The 12,874-nt window shown below is 44.4% G+C and overlaps 1 protein-coding gene across 1 annotated transcript in view; it reads left to right on the top strand.

Moving 5' to 3' along the window:
* Window positions 1-12,874, top strand: part of LOC133065907 (histone-lysine N-methyltransferase PRDM9-like) — a 389,343-nt gene that overhangs the window by 345,331 nt on the left and 31,138 nt on the right. The window lies entirely within an intron of this gene.

Below are 12,874 nucleotides of genomic sequence, written 5' to 3' on the forward strand. Positions count from 1 at the left end.
TTATAATCTAATTTTGGGCATAAAACTCCTCTATAAAATGCCATAAGAAGAAGACCATAAGCTGTAAACAAGTTGTGTTTTAAAAATTTCATTGTTCAGTGGAGGATCATTTTTCTATGAGTCAGAACATTGCTATCAGTCAAACAGGGGGCTAACTCTAAAAGGCTCTGAAGCTATTAGCCATTAAAAGTCACACTATTGTTAAAATAAAGTGAAGAAAGACTTGCTCGAGTGTGCACGGGCGGTGCTGGTGTGATGTGTGGGCCGCTGGTGGCATCCGGGAGCCTGACCCATGGCACGTAGACCACACGGTTTGGGGGCGACGTGGTGTTAGAGGAAAACGGTATACGAGTTCACATACCAAGTGAAACAAATCACCTATTTCATGAAAATTTGCTATTGAACAAAAGACATTCTACTTGCATCAGATGGGAGATCTCTGACAGAGAGAGGCATTGCTAAAGCAGGCCGACACTGACAGATTTCTTCCGAAGAGCTCCTGGCTCACACTCCATTTCAGCTCTGCAGATGCTATTGAGGAAAATCTCCATACACATAATAATTTTTTAATTACTTTAAAAATGTAACACTTTTTCTATCTTTGCTAAGGCATAAATGATATACAAAAACCCACACATAATCAGTGTATACAATGTGGTGAGTCTGGACACAAGTTCCCATCACCATAATCAACGTAATAAATACATCCATCACCTCCAAAAGTTTCCCATGTCCCTTTGTTGTGTGTGTGTGTGTGTGTTGGGGGGGGGGGGCGGGGGGAGGTTAAGAACACTTAATGTGAAATCTACCCTCTTAACAAATTTTTAAGCAAACAATATCTTACTGTTAACTACAGGCAATGTGCTGTACAGTAGCTCTCTGGACCTTTCTGACCTTGTATAACTTGATGCCCACTGAACAGCAACTCTCCATGTCCTCCCCAGCCATCCTTCAGGAAGCACAAGCCTGCTCTCTGCTTCCATGAGTCTGACTATCTCAGATGTCTCATGTAAGAAGGATTCATCCAGTGAATATGCATTTTTTTTTAATCACAATCTTCTCCATAGGACAACTTGAATTTCCTCACTAATACAAATATATATATATATATATATTTTTTTTCATTATTGTGTGATGTTTAAAAAAATTTCAGAACATGAGTGTCTCTAAGATTTGTTAACAGTCGAACCTATGTTTCTTATTACACATTTAATGTTCATGTAATACAAGGTTTTCTTCCTTGTTTTCATAATTTTGATCCATTTAAAATAAGTATCAGAGATATCCTTTAACTCTTTTCACATGATATAGTAAAATCTTTTAATACCAATATGAATTTTAAGCAAATCTATTTATTTTAATTAATTTATTTTAATTGGAGGCTAATTACTTTACAATACTGTGGTGGTTTTATCATGTTATGTCAATACATTAAATATCGGGATGCCTTCAAAAATTAGTTCTTTGAAAATTATCTTAACTCTGGAAATATTCATAGCAGATCAGATTATTTGGAATAACACTCTTCTGATGTAGTTGTTTGTTTTTAATTCAGAATTAATTTTCTTTAAAGTTAATTTTGCAAAGGGTAATTATTTTCCCACTATACTTAAGATTAGTAGCTCTCAAAGTATGATTGGAGGACCCTTCTGGGTCCCTAAGACTCTTTTCAGGGTATATAAAAGACTTACCCTTTTCCAACAATGCATCTGGGTGAGACTAGATTTTTTTTTTTTTTTCCTATACTTGAAACAAAACAAATTGAATGCAGAAGCAGTTGAGAATTAAACTGTCTTCTATTAAGCCAGATAATAAAGAGATTTACAAAATAATGACACTCTTCTAAGTATCTTTTGGAAAATAAACTTATTTTTCACTGTAATTATTTATGTTCAAATATACTAGAACTGGATTTATTACTACTATAGCTTTAGTTAATTAACACTCAAAATTCTTTAATCTCTTATTGTAGATTCTTCAGTCTCTAATACAGTAAAGGTGTGTGTGCTGTGCTGTCTTGTCCGACTCTTTGCGACCCCATGGACTGTAGCCCAGCAGGCTCCTCCGTCCATGGGATTTTCCAGGCAAGAGTACTGGAGTGGGTTGTCATTTCCTCCTCCAGGGGATCTTCTTGACCCAGGGATCGAACCCGCATCTCCTGAGTCTTCTGCACAGCAGGTGGATTCTTTACCACTGAGTCAGCAAACGTGTAGCTATTTGGGATTCTCAGTGAGTTAGAGAGTAGACAGGGCTCCTATAGCCCACAAGTTTGAGAACCGCTACTCCAGAAACCTCAACATTACACATCTGGAAGCAGAAACTAGAAAAAAAAACAAAATTGCAGTAATAATTGAACTGAAAGAAAAATGTGAACGCCGTCTCCTCCCTGCTCGCCTGAATGCTGAAGCCCAGACTGAACACGGGTCATGACTCAAGTGGAGGCCAGGAAGAATCTTAGAAAGAAGAAACTAGAGAAAACTGGGGTATTTACAGTCATCAATCCACAGAGAGTAAACTGCGTGGCAAAACCTGGACTAGCAGCCAAGGCAATGGCACCTGAGGAATCCAGCAGGAATGAGGCCGAAGGGGAGAAGGGGACAACAGAGGAGACAAACGGCTGAGAAGCCAAGGACAGAGCAAGGCTCAGGTCAGAACATCTTTCCCACGGAGATTAGCTGAGAGTCACTTGTCACCTTTTCGAAACAAAGTCTAGAGGTCCCTAGACAGCCGAACTGTGGGGGTGGTTCCCCCTAAGGTGTCGCGGTGCAGAGGTCACCCGGGGTGCGTCCTGCCAGCCACCTTGCCTGACACCTCCCCAGTGTTTCTCCTGCTCCAGAAGGTATTGCTGCCTTCCCATTTCTGACTTTCCCTTCCAAACACCTGGGCAGGGCCTTCCCTGGTGCCAGCGCAGGGGGTACGGGCTCATCCCGTGCCCCAGGTGCAGGGGGCAGCGGAGCCCACGGGCCCAACCACTGAGCCAGCCGCCCAGAGCCCGGGGTCTGCAAGCAGAGAGGCCCCCGCGGTGAGCGGCCCGCACACCAGAGCCAGAGGGCAGCGCCCGCTCGCACCGCAGACAGCCTGCCCGGCGGTCAGGAGTAGACAGCTGACTTTAAAACCCCCCGGGCGGGTTAGGAGAGGGTCCGAGTTGGGGCACGGCCATTCAGAGTAAGTGCTATTTTTCCAAGAACATAACTGTCAAGCAAGCCACAAAAGTGGGCAGCGACATGAACAGTCATTACTGCCGCTTGAAATTAGCTTCAAGAGCTACTGTAATTTGCATCTTTCAGAAGCATCCACAGATGGCTTTAACAAATCAACAACAACACTGTTGTATAGGAGTTTTGTCCAATCATGGTCACTCTTGAGTTTTTCATCGGAAAACCCATAAAACATACCTTCACTATGTACAAAATAACTTGGAGAATGATGGTTTTTAATTGCTAACAAGTTTCAATGATAAAAATACACATTACACATATACACAAAAATTAAATACACAAGAAAATTCTAACTTTAGCTTCCCAGAGAACAAACACAAGGTGGGGATTAACGTTCAGGTTTTTATTTGGAATGAGCACCCCCAATGCAGCGAGCATGAGGAGAAAGGGAAGGGCAGCGAGGTACGTCAGCTACGGCTGCACTGAGCCGTCAGAACGCAGCCCGTCACGGGGGGCAGCCGCACCCAGCTGGCACACAGCCCCTCCCCGGAGGACCCACACACCATCGCCACGCCTTCCAGTTCAGGGGACGGTGGGGAGAGAGGGGATTCACCTGCCCAGGAACTCCCTCCCCTCTTTCCCACTGGCCAATTTTGGCCCCAAGGTGTTGAATTTGTATACCTCTGGGTTCCATATGTAGTCTCGGACAGTCACTTGCGATGCCATATTGCTTTTCATCAGGTGTCATATCTCATTCAAACTTAGAATTGGCTGGAGGAGTCAGAAGCTTGAAATGTGTGTCCGGCCTGGCCTACGGATGTCAGCAGCCAGCACGCCATACAGCCCTGCCTGGTCTGAAGACAGCTAGGTGCAAGGGATCTGGGAGGCCCACAGGCGTTTGGCCCAGTCACAGTTTTAATCCGTCACAGGAAAATCAGACTGACTGCAATGGGACCAGAGCTGCTTGCCTGATTTACTGTATTTTACTGCCCGTCAGAAAGAGCTTTTCTTCCATTTACACTCTTTGTGCCGCTGAATAGCCGCCAATGTGACACTGATAATCTTAGATGGCTTGGGCACATGTAAAGTCATGTTTTAGCCTCCCCATGTGATGACCGCAAAGAGCCAGACACGACTGAATGACTGAACTGAACTACCTTAAACAGTCAAAGAAATACATCTTTCCATCATCATAAAATCATTTGCACAGTTTTAAAACTCCATGGAAATCAAGATTCCTCAATACTGAAAGAAATCCCAACTTTGCTGTCTGCCTCCATGGAGGGAGAGAGAGAAATGGGTAAGAGGTACAGTTCCAGAGTAACATCAGAGAAGAAGGCTCCACCATCGAACAGTCGATCAGACGTGGGCCCTTCACTGAGACACACAGCAAATACACTCCTACGCTGGGATGTGGAAGACTAAGGGAAAAAAGAAGGAAGAATTGAAAATACATGAAGAAGAAAGTACTGAGGAATTAAGTAGGAAAAAAAAAAGGAAAACCAGTCTCTGCATGTGAGAATAATGAATAGAGACACAGGTGGTGAAGTAACTGGAAAGGAGAGTAATTGCACCCCCATATCTCTCGTGGCCTCGATCCTCTGGCCGTCTCAGACAGGGTCGAGATCCAGACTCGGGAACTCCCAGTACTCTGGGCAAGCTGGCTCCTGCTCTGCTTCTTCTAGGAGACAGTCAAGTAAAGCAGCATCTCCATATAAATGCTCACTTTCATCTCATTCTCTTTGCAGGGATGGAGATCGTAAGTCTTATTTTGTCTCTGTTAGTTCTCTGACTTTTTAGGCTCATTTTTGGTTTAAAGAATGACCAGAGAACATGATGTGAACTACAGAACTGTGCTCCTTAGATTCTTTGTGAAAAGAGGCAAAATATAAATTATTAATGGTAAATAAGCAGAAAAGTATCTTTAACTTTTCACAACTCTTTTCTGCACAGTTTCTGCTTAATTTAGCATCCTGTTTTCAGACATATCAACAAGGATGTGTTGGCAATAACATGCTTGGTGAAATGACTTGACAACAGGAGCTTTGTTAAATTCAAGAATGACAGTTTTAACCTACAAGGATCTGAAAGCCAAGAACTGCTACTTGAACACGCATAAACCAAATGTGAGACACATAAAAATATTGAGGTTTTCCTACATGAAGCTATTCTCTCCAATACCTACAGAACTCTAGCCGGATCTGATTATTCCTTTATCTTCTTCATCTAACAGAAACCTGGGCATCTCACGACTACCTTAGCGTAAAGGGTGACTGCTTGCTTTTCTGCTTGAGAAATGGGAGGAATGATATTGCCATTTACTGAGACGGTGAAGACTGGAGAGCATCGGGTTTAGAAAGATGCAAGCAACAGCATGGTCCTGCCCGGAGCTGGACTCACACACTATTCACCGCCTTGGACTATCGCTGGCGCGTGTGTGTGCTCCGTTGCCCAGTCGTGTCGACTCTGTGCGACCCCGTGGACTGTAGCCCACCAGGCTCCTCTGTCCATGGAGTTCTCCAGTCAAGAATATAGGAGTAGGTGGCCATTTCCCACTCCAGAGGATCTTCCTAACCCAGGGATGGAACCCATGTCTCCAGCATCTCCTGCCTTGCAGGCGGATTCTTTACCACTGAGCCATCTACTGTAGCTCGCTGATCATCAAATTGATCTTTGAAGAATCAAAGATTGTCTCCACTTCTGAGCCTTTTCACTTTGTCCTTGATAGTCTTTTGTCTTGAATGTTCTTCTCCAAGATATTTCAGCACAACTTTGGACTCAGAGGAGAAGGGAAGGGGCAGTAACGCAGAGGAGGTCACGGCTCAGCAGCGACGCCTCAGTGGTGGGGGCCGTGAGGAGCCACGGGCGTGGCGGGGTGGGGCAGAAAGAAGACCAGAGCGGCAGAGGAGCCAGTCTCCTATTCCACACTTAATGAGACTAGTCTAATGCCAACCTGGCTCTAATCAGAATGAGAAGACAAACTAACAAAGCTCAAATAAGCTTGGTTTTGAGAACTGTGAAACAATGTATTTTGGTAGTTCTGTGATGACTGCCTCCTACTCTGCATTCTCTGAAACATTTGGGAGAACGAAATGGAGGAAAGGGGAGCTTTCCAACAGAGGAGGAGCCTGAGGATCGGAACAGGATTTAGGCTAGAAAAAAAATGCCTCTTAGAAGCTCAGCCCAGGAAAAAAGACACGTGTCTTTCAGAACCTGAAGCCTCTGTACATCAGGTAGGTTCAGAAGAGAGCAGCTCTCTCAAGGGAGGCTACCTCTTCTCCTTCATTCGTAAGGTCTAAAATATGAGCCTTCCTGCTCACAGATGCTAGAAACCCTTTCACAGGCAACAGGCTTTTACTTTACAGTGAATGAAGCAGGCTTAAAATATTCCTGGGAGAGATAACAAACTGAACAAAGCTTATACAGAAGATTTGACTGATGCCAGACTTCCTTTAGAAACAGATTTGACAGAGGGAGAGAAAAATGGGAAAAGAACATGATACATAAAGTAGAAAGGGCTTTACATACCTCTTTCTGGAGAAGGGAAGGGGTACCCACTCCGGTATTCTGGCCTAGAGAATTTCATGGACTGTACAGTCCATGGGGTTGCAAAGAGTCAGACACGACTGAGCAACTTTTACTTTTACGTTTCTCCTATTTCATCTCTGTATCTCTCCCTGGCATTAAGAATACATGGCGGGGGTCACCCTCATTTAATACGTCTTATCTTTAAAAACATCTCATTCCCCAATCCCTCACCCCCCCCCCTTCCTGCTTTCAAAGTGTAACTCTGCTCCCCTTAGCACAAAACCTCTCCATTAGCCCTCTCTGTATTCTTTCTCCACGTCCTCCTCCCTTTCCTCATAGATTTGTCAGTGAAATTCAATCTGGCTTCACCTGCCTTTATAGGAGAGACCAGAGGTCTCCTTGAAGGAGACTAACTACTTTTCTGATCTTATCTTACTCTGTCAGCAGCATTTGATAGAATATCTGCTCACTCCCTTCTTCACATGAAATCGATTATACCATGTCACCATTCTGGTCTGACCTTTCTACTTTAAAGGCTGCAAATATTGTAATACTGCCTACCTAGTAGCCCTGCTCTGATTTTTAGCCTCTGATCTCTCCCTCTGCATGCAGCAGCCAGTGATATCTTTAAAATGTAAATCAGGTCATGTCCCTCACCAGTTTAAATGCTGGCACCCCACTGTGCTCAGAATAAAGCTACCTCCCCGTCCCAAGGTCCCAAGGCCTCACAGCTCGGGATGGGGCGGAGGTTGTTTTCCTGCTACACCGGCCACTCGACCTCCAGACCAGGCTCCAGGCCTCCTCCCCTTGACCCTCCCACTTCACTCAGAAAGCAACGGAGAGGCTTTCCCAGGTCACTGCACCAAAAGAAGGCACATGCACGTATACACAGGGCTTCCCGGTAGCTCAGGGAAAAAGAATCTGCCTGCAGTGGAGGAGCCGCAGGAGACTCGGGTTCAATCCCTGGGTCGGAAGACCCCTGGAGGAAGGCAGGGTTACCCACTCCAGGACTCTCGCCTGGGGAGTTCCATGGACAGAGGAGCCTGGCAGAGTCCACGCCACAGAGTCAGCCACGGCTGAAGTGACTTAGCACACAGACAGGCTCACATACACACATGAGATCATCACGCTAGTCCCTTCATAAATTCACACAAATCTGTGTTACCATCAGTTGTAAATTACCTGCTTCTTCCCCCAGAACATAAGCTCTATAATAGCAAATGGCCTGTCTATTTTTACCCGTCAGTAACTCCAGCATTACTTACCAACCCCTGCTATATGTTAATTTATTGAATAAATAAATGAGGGATGGTGCTAGTGTTTGAATATAAAAGATCAGTGGCTCAAAGGAAAACTCTCTGGTTTAACAGCTTTGTTTAGATGAGAGTGGTTTTGGTTAGTCATTTCTCCTCCTGCCAGCCAAATCATGTCATCAACATCAGTGGAGTGGAGAGTGCCTGTCTCACAAGCAGAGCTGAGGACCCAGATCGTCCAGTCTATACAGGCAAGAGCTGTGACTTCTAAACTGTGAGCTACAAAGAGTCACTATACTACTTATTCTAGATTGCACTCTCCCAGGATAAATAGGGACTGTTCCAAGAAACAGAAGTAATAAAAGCCCTGGTGGAATCCCTGCCCGTCTAAGCCCACTGCGGCATCCCACAACTGCTCCGCTCCCCCGGGGAGGTTACAGAGAGCCATGTCCTGGCTATTATAGACAGTGCTGCGATGAACACTGGGGTGCATGTGTCTCTTTCAGATCTGGTTTCCTCGGTGTGTATGCCCAGAAGTGGGATTGCTGGGTCATATGGCAGTTCTATTTCCAGTTTTTTAAGGAATCTCCACACTGTTCTCCATAGCGGCTATACTAGTTTGCATTCCCACCAACAGTGTAAGAGGGTTCCCTTTTCTCCACACCCTCTCCAGCATTTATTGCTTGTAGACTTTTGGATAGCAGCCATCCTGACTGGCGTGTAATGGTACCTCATTGAGGTTTTGATTTGCATTTCTCTGATAATGAGTGATGTTGAGCATCTTTTCATGTGTTTGTTAGCCATCTGTATGTCTTCTTTGGAGAAAGATCTGTTTAGATCTTTGGCCCATTTTTTGATTGAGTCATTTATTTTTCTGGAATTGAGCTACAGGAGTTGCTTATATGTTTTCGAGATTAATCCTTTGTCTGTTTCCACATTTGCTATTATTTTCTCCCATTCTGAAGGCTGTCTTTTCACCTTGCTTATAGTTTCCTTTGTTGTGCAAAAGTTTTTAAGTTTCATTAGGTCCCATTTGTTTATTTTTGCTTTTATTTCCAATATTCTGGGAGGTGGGTCATAGAGGATCTTGCTGTGATTTATGTCGGAGAGTGTTTTGCCTATGTTCTCCTCTAGGAGTTTTATAGTTTCTGGTCTTACATTTAGATCTTTAATCCATTTTGAGTTTATTTTTGTCCTTCACCTTTTTTTGAAGACTAGGATGAGAGCTGTACTACTTTACTTACGCTCCATAGAAGCTTCAAGATCATTTCTTATGTTTATTAATTACTGCCGACCATCAGGGTAACACCTGGGTTATTACAGACCTGGGGATCAGCCAGATCCTATAGACATTCAAGTTCTAACAGAACTGGAACAAATTCACCATGTCCCTTTTGTTCTTTTTGGTCATTTTCACACCATCAAGGCAGTAGTTTTCAAAGCACTTTACAAATTACTAAGGAAGCATGAAAACAGCAAAATTCATTTCTCATTTTATATTGCTTTCAGTTGGACAGCAATGACTTGGTGGTACAATCCCCAAACCATTTGAAGTGAAGGGCAGAACACTGTGTGTTTTCAGAGGCCTGAATTCTCCCTTTGATCCTAAAACTAGGTGATCGTCTATGAGACACAAAATTGAGAATTTAGATATTCAAGACACTTATGACTTTGTAACCTGTCAAAGAACAAAAAACAAATAACTAAGACAAAAAGTGCTCCTGGAAATACTAGCATTTAAGTACCATCTCGGGGTTGAATACCTTTCTGAGGATAGCTTTGGGTAGGGGAACACCTGGATGCTCTTTAGCTCCTTGACAATCTCTCCAAGATAATTAAGACTTTCAGATACCCCAGTTAAAATTGTTCAAAAATGCTAAAAAGTTCCTCTAAAAAGGAAAAGAACATGCTATAGACAAAAAAGACTTTTAAATGATCCTAAAAGTAACATCATAAAGCTCTAGGGCTACAGTAAGAATGAGATACTACAAATCTTAATGATTTCAGGTCTGTAGAAAAACTCCCGGTTGATTTTGCTCCACGGCGGTGTTCTCTCTCATTGCATAAATCTGGATTTGCCTTCTTTGGTGAGGAATCATCTTAACATCTTAACCCAGAGCTTCATTTTCCTGAAGAGATCAGATGCTTCCAGAAATCAACAATGGAAGCATACCGGCTCAGTCCTTCTCAGAGTCCGTTTCTATGCAGTGATGTGTACGTCCTCTATGCACCATCAGCGTGCTCTCCAGTCTCTTCTGGACTGAACGGCTCAGCTATAAAGCCCCACGTTGACTGACTGGGCAGATGTGGATACATTCCATGCTGCGGATCCAGCACCGCTCCCTCTCTTGCTAACAGCCCCCAGGATTGTCAGGGTGCGCGGAATGCAGTGGAAAGGGCCTGTGATCCAAGCACTGGGTGGTCCTGTCCTCCTCTGAGTGTCTGATCCTATTCATGCCCACGGTGTGTTGATGTGCTCCACGGCCGTCTGCAGCCGCCAACGCCCTCACCTCCCCGTCCCGGTCAGCGCCGGCAGTGGCCGTGTGTACCTCTGCCCTGTGGTCACGGAAGGGGCCATGCTCCACGGTGACAGCAGCCCTTGAACCCAGAAGCCACTGTAGGAAGAGCGAGTGACAGAGAAACAGCTCCAAGACAGAGCTGGATTTACACTGAATGTTTATCCTAGAGAAATTCTTTTAAGCTAAAAGAGACTCAAACTGGAAAAAAAACTAAGATATTTTTTTCTAAAACTTTTAAGTACTTTCCCCCCAGATACCCAGTTGGTACCAGATTCAGCAAGAATTTTAACTGTCATAGAAAATAAAGGATGCTTAAATTTCTTCTTTTATGCAGATATAAATATGGTAGGTAAATCATGACACTCATCCATATTCCCCTTCAGAAAATATGTCAAAATTTAAAAGATGAGGATAGCAAACTTGGATTCACTTTGATTTATCGATTAAAGAAGTCATTCACAGCCTATACTACTTCATTATTTTTGTCACACCTGGAAACTGATCATGACACCCAAATATGTCCTGATGCTATAATGGAAAAATAGTCCTAAACTGTCCTGATCTCAAAATCTCAGAGGAAAATCCTCCCAGTGACAGCCTGGTATCCTGTGGGGCAAAAAGCATTGTAGATATACCTATCCATTTGATACATTTTTCAGACCTCTGGGATAAAGCTCAAGTATGAGTAGCTTTAACTAAACGTACCCTGTGATACTGACACTTGGAACGGAGGGCACACTGGAATTCCATACGCACGGCCTGCGGCGGGACCATCGGCATCCCGTCTACCCAAAAGACAAGAGAGAAAAGACGCCACATACACAGCCACCAGTGGGACCATCGTGCGGCCGGTGTACCATGAGACAGAAAGACAAAGGCAGCCACACCCGCAACGGTGCCCATTACCCGCTCCATTACTATCTTTCACTTGTTAGTGGGCGCTGCATACTGACACTCACTAACCTAAGGCTTTACAGCATCTAGAAAAGAAACACGTTGCTTGCTTTCTCTGTTCACAGGAAGTCCCGTTTCGCAGAGTGACTTGATCTGCACTCAGCTTCGGTGTCTGTGTGTCGGTCCACAAAGGCTTTTTCATCCTTAATCAGATAAGCAAGGAGCAGTATCTAGCTTCAGTACCAGATCGGGGCCACGATCATTCCTTCCTTTTTTTCTAGCCCTTTTTCTCTTTCAGGACCTAGCTGGGATCAAACAGAAAGGGCTCAGATTTAGGACTCCATGCTATTGAGTCTTTTGGTTTCCAGGGAAAATTCCCATGAAGCATTTTTGCATGAACATATGAAAGGGGTTACTACAGACTGCTGAATAATTAAGTGTGGCTCCCATTTTTGTTCTTTCCTGTTAAAATTGCTGAACTGGCATATGGTAATCTGAGAACACTTTCTTTAAAAATAAACTGTTTTAAGCTAATTCAATACTGAAAATTATTTGGATTTCTTCTAACCAATATCTTATGCACACAGTCATTCATTTCTTCTCTCTCAGCAGATTGACAGTCTGGAGTTCCAGGACTTGATCTCCTCTTAGCCGTTTTTCTCTCCTCTCTTCTTACATTGTCTGGATAGATGCAGCTTTGACCATTATTCAACCTTTACCACAAACAGATATAAAAATCAAAACTTATTAGAATGTTTTTCGTGGTGAGCACTAAGCTTACAGCCCTTCTCCTCCTCACTAAGTCAGGGATCCTGAGTGCGCCTTCAGGCTCATCTGCTTCTCCCGGCTCTTTCAGCTTTCCTGGCCTTCCTGGCCGTGGCCCATCCACTCCCCAGCTCTCCCTCCCGGAGCTCACACGTCAGGGATCCTGAGTGTGCCTGCAGGCTCATCCTGTCTCTCCTTTCCGGCTGTGGCCCGTCCGCTCCGCTCCCCAGCTCTCCGTCCCGGAGCTCCTCTCAGCCTCTCTGCACCTCTCCTCTGGTTACCAGACCTTCTGCACTCAGGTCTCTGATGAAGCTCGGTCTCTATCTTCTGCTAGGGAATGGTGACATAAGCTCTCCCTCTAAGATTTCCTCTAGTGCGGGCTAGTCACTCCTGCTGCTGCTCCACAGACTTCATAGAAAGGGTGAAGACCATTTTAGATCCAACCACTCACCACTTATAAAAGTCCTAGAGGGTTTAACGTGATAACCTGAGTAGATGGTATAAGTGCACAGTATGTTTCTTTCGGATAACAGCACACAGACCAGGACTGGTATATTCAGTATCTCCCCTTCTCCGTCTCTTTCTTTCTCCCTCCTCCCCTGGGGCTTCCCTGGTGGCTCAGAGAGTAAAGAATCTGCCTTCAATGCAGGAGACCTGGGTTCAACCTCTGGGTCGGGAAGATTCCCGTAAGAAGGGAATGGCTACCCACTGCAGTATTCTTGCTTAGAGAAGTCAATGGACAGAGAAGCCTGGTGGG

Source organism: Dama dama, chromosome 12 (assembly GCF_033118175.1).
Source record: "Dama dama isolate Ldn47 chromosome 12, ASM3311817v1, whole genome shotgun sequence".
Lineage (NCBI taxonomy): Eukaryota > Metazoa > Chordata > Mammalia > Artiodactyla > Cervidae > Dama > Dama dama.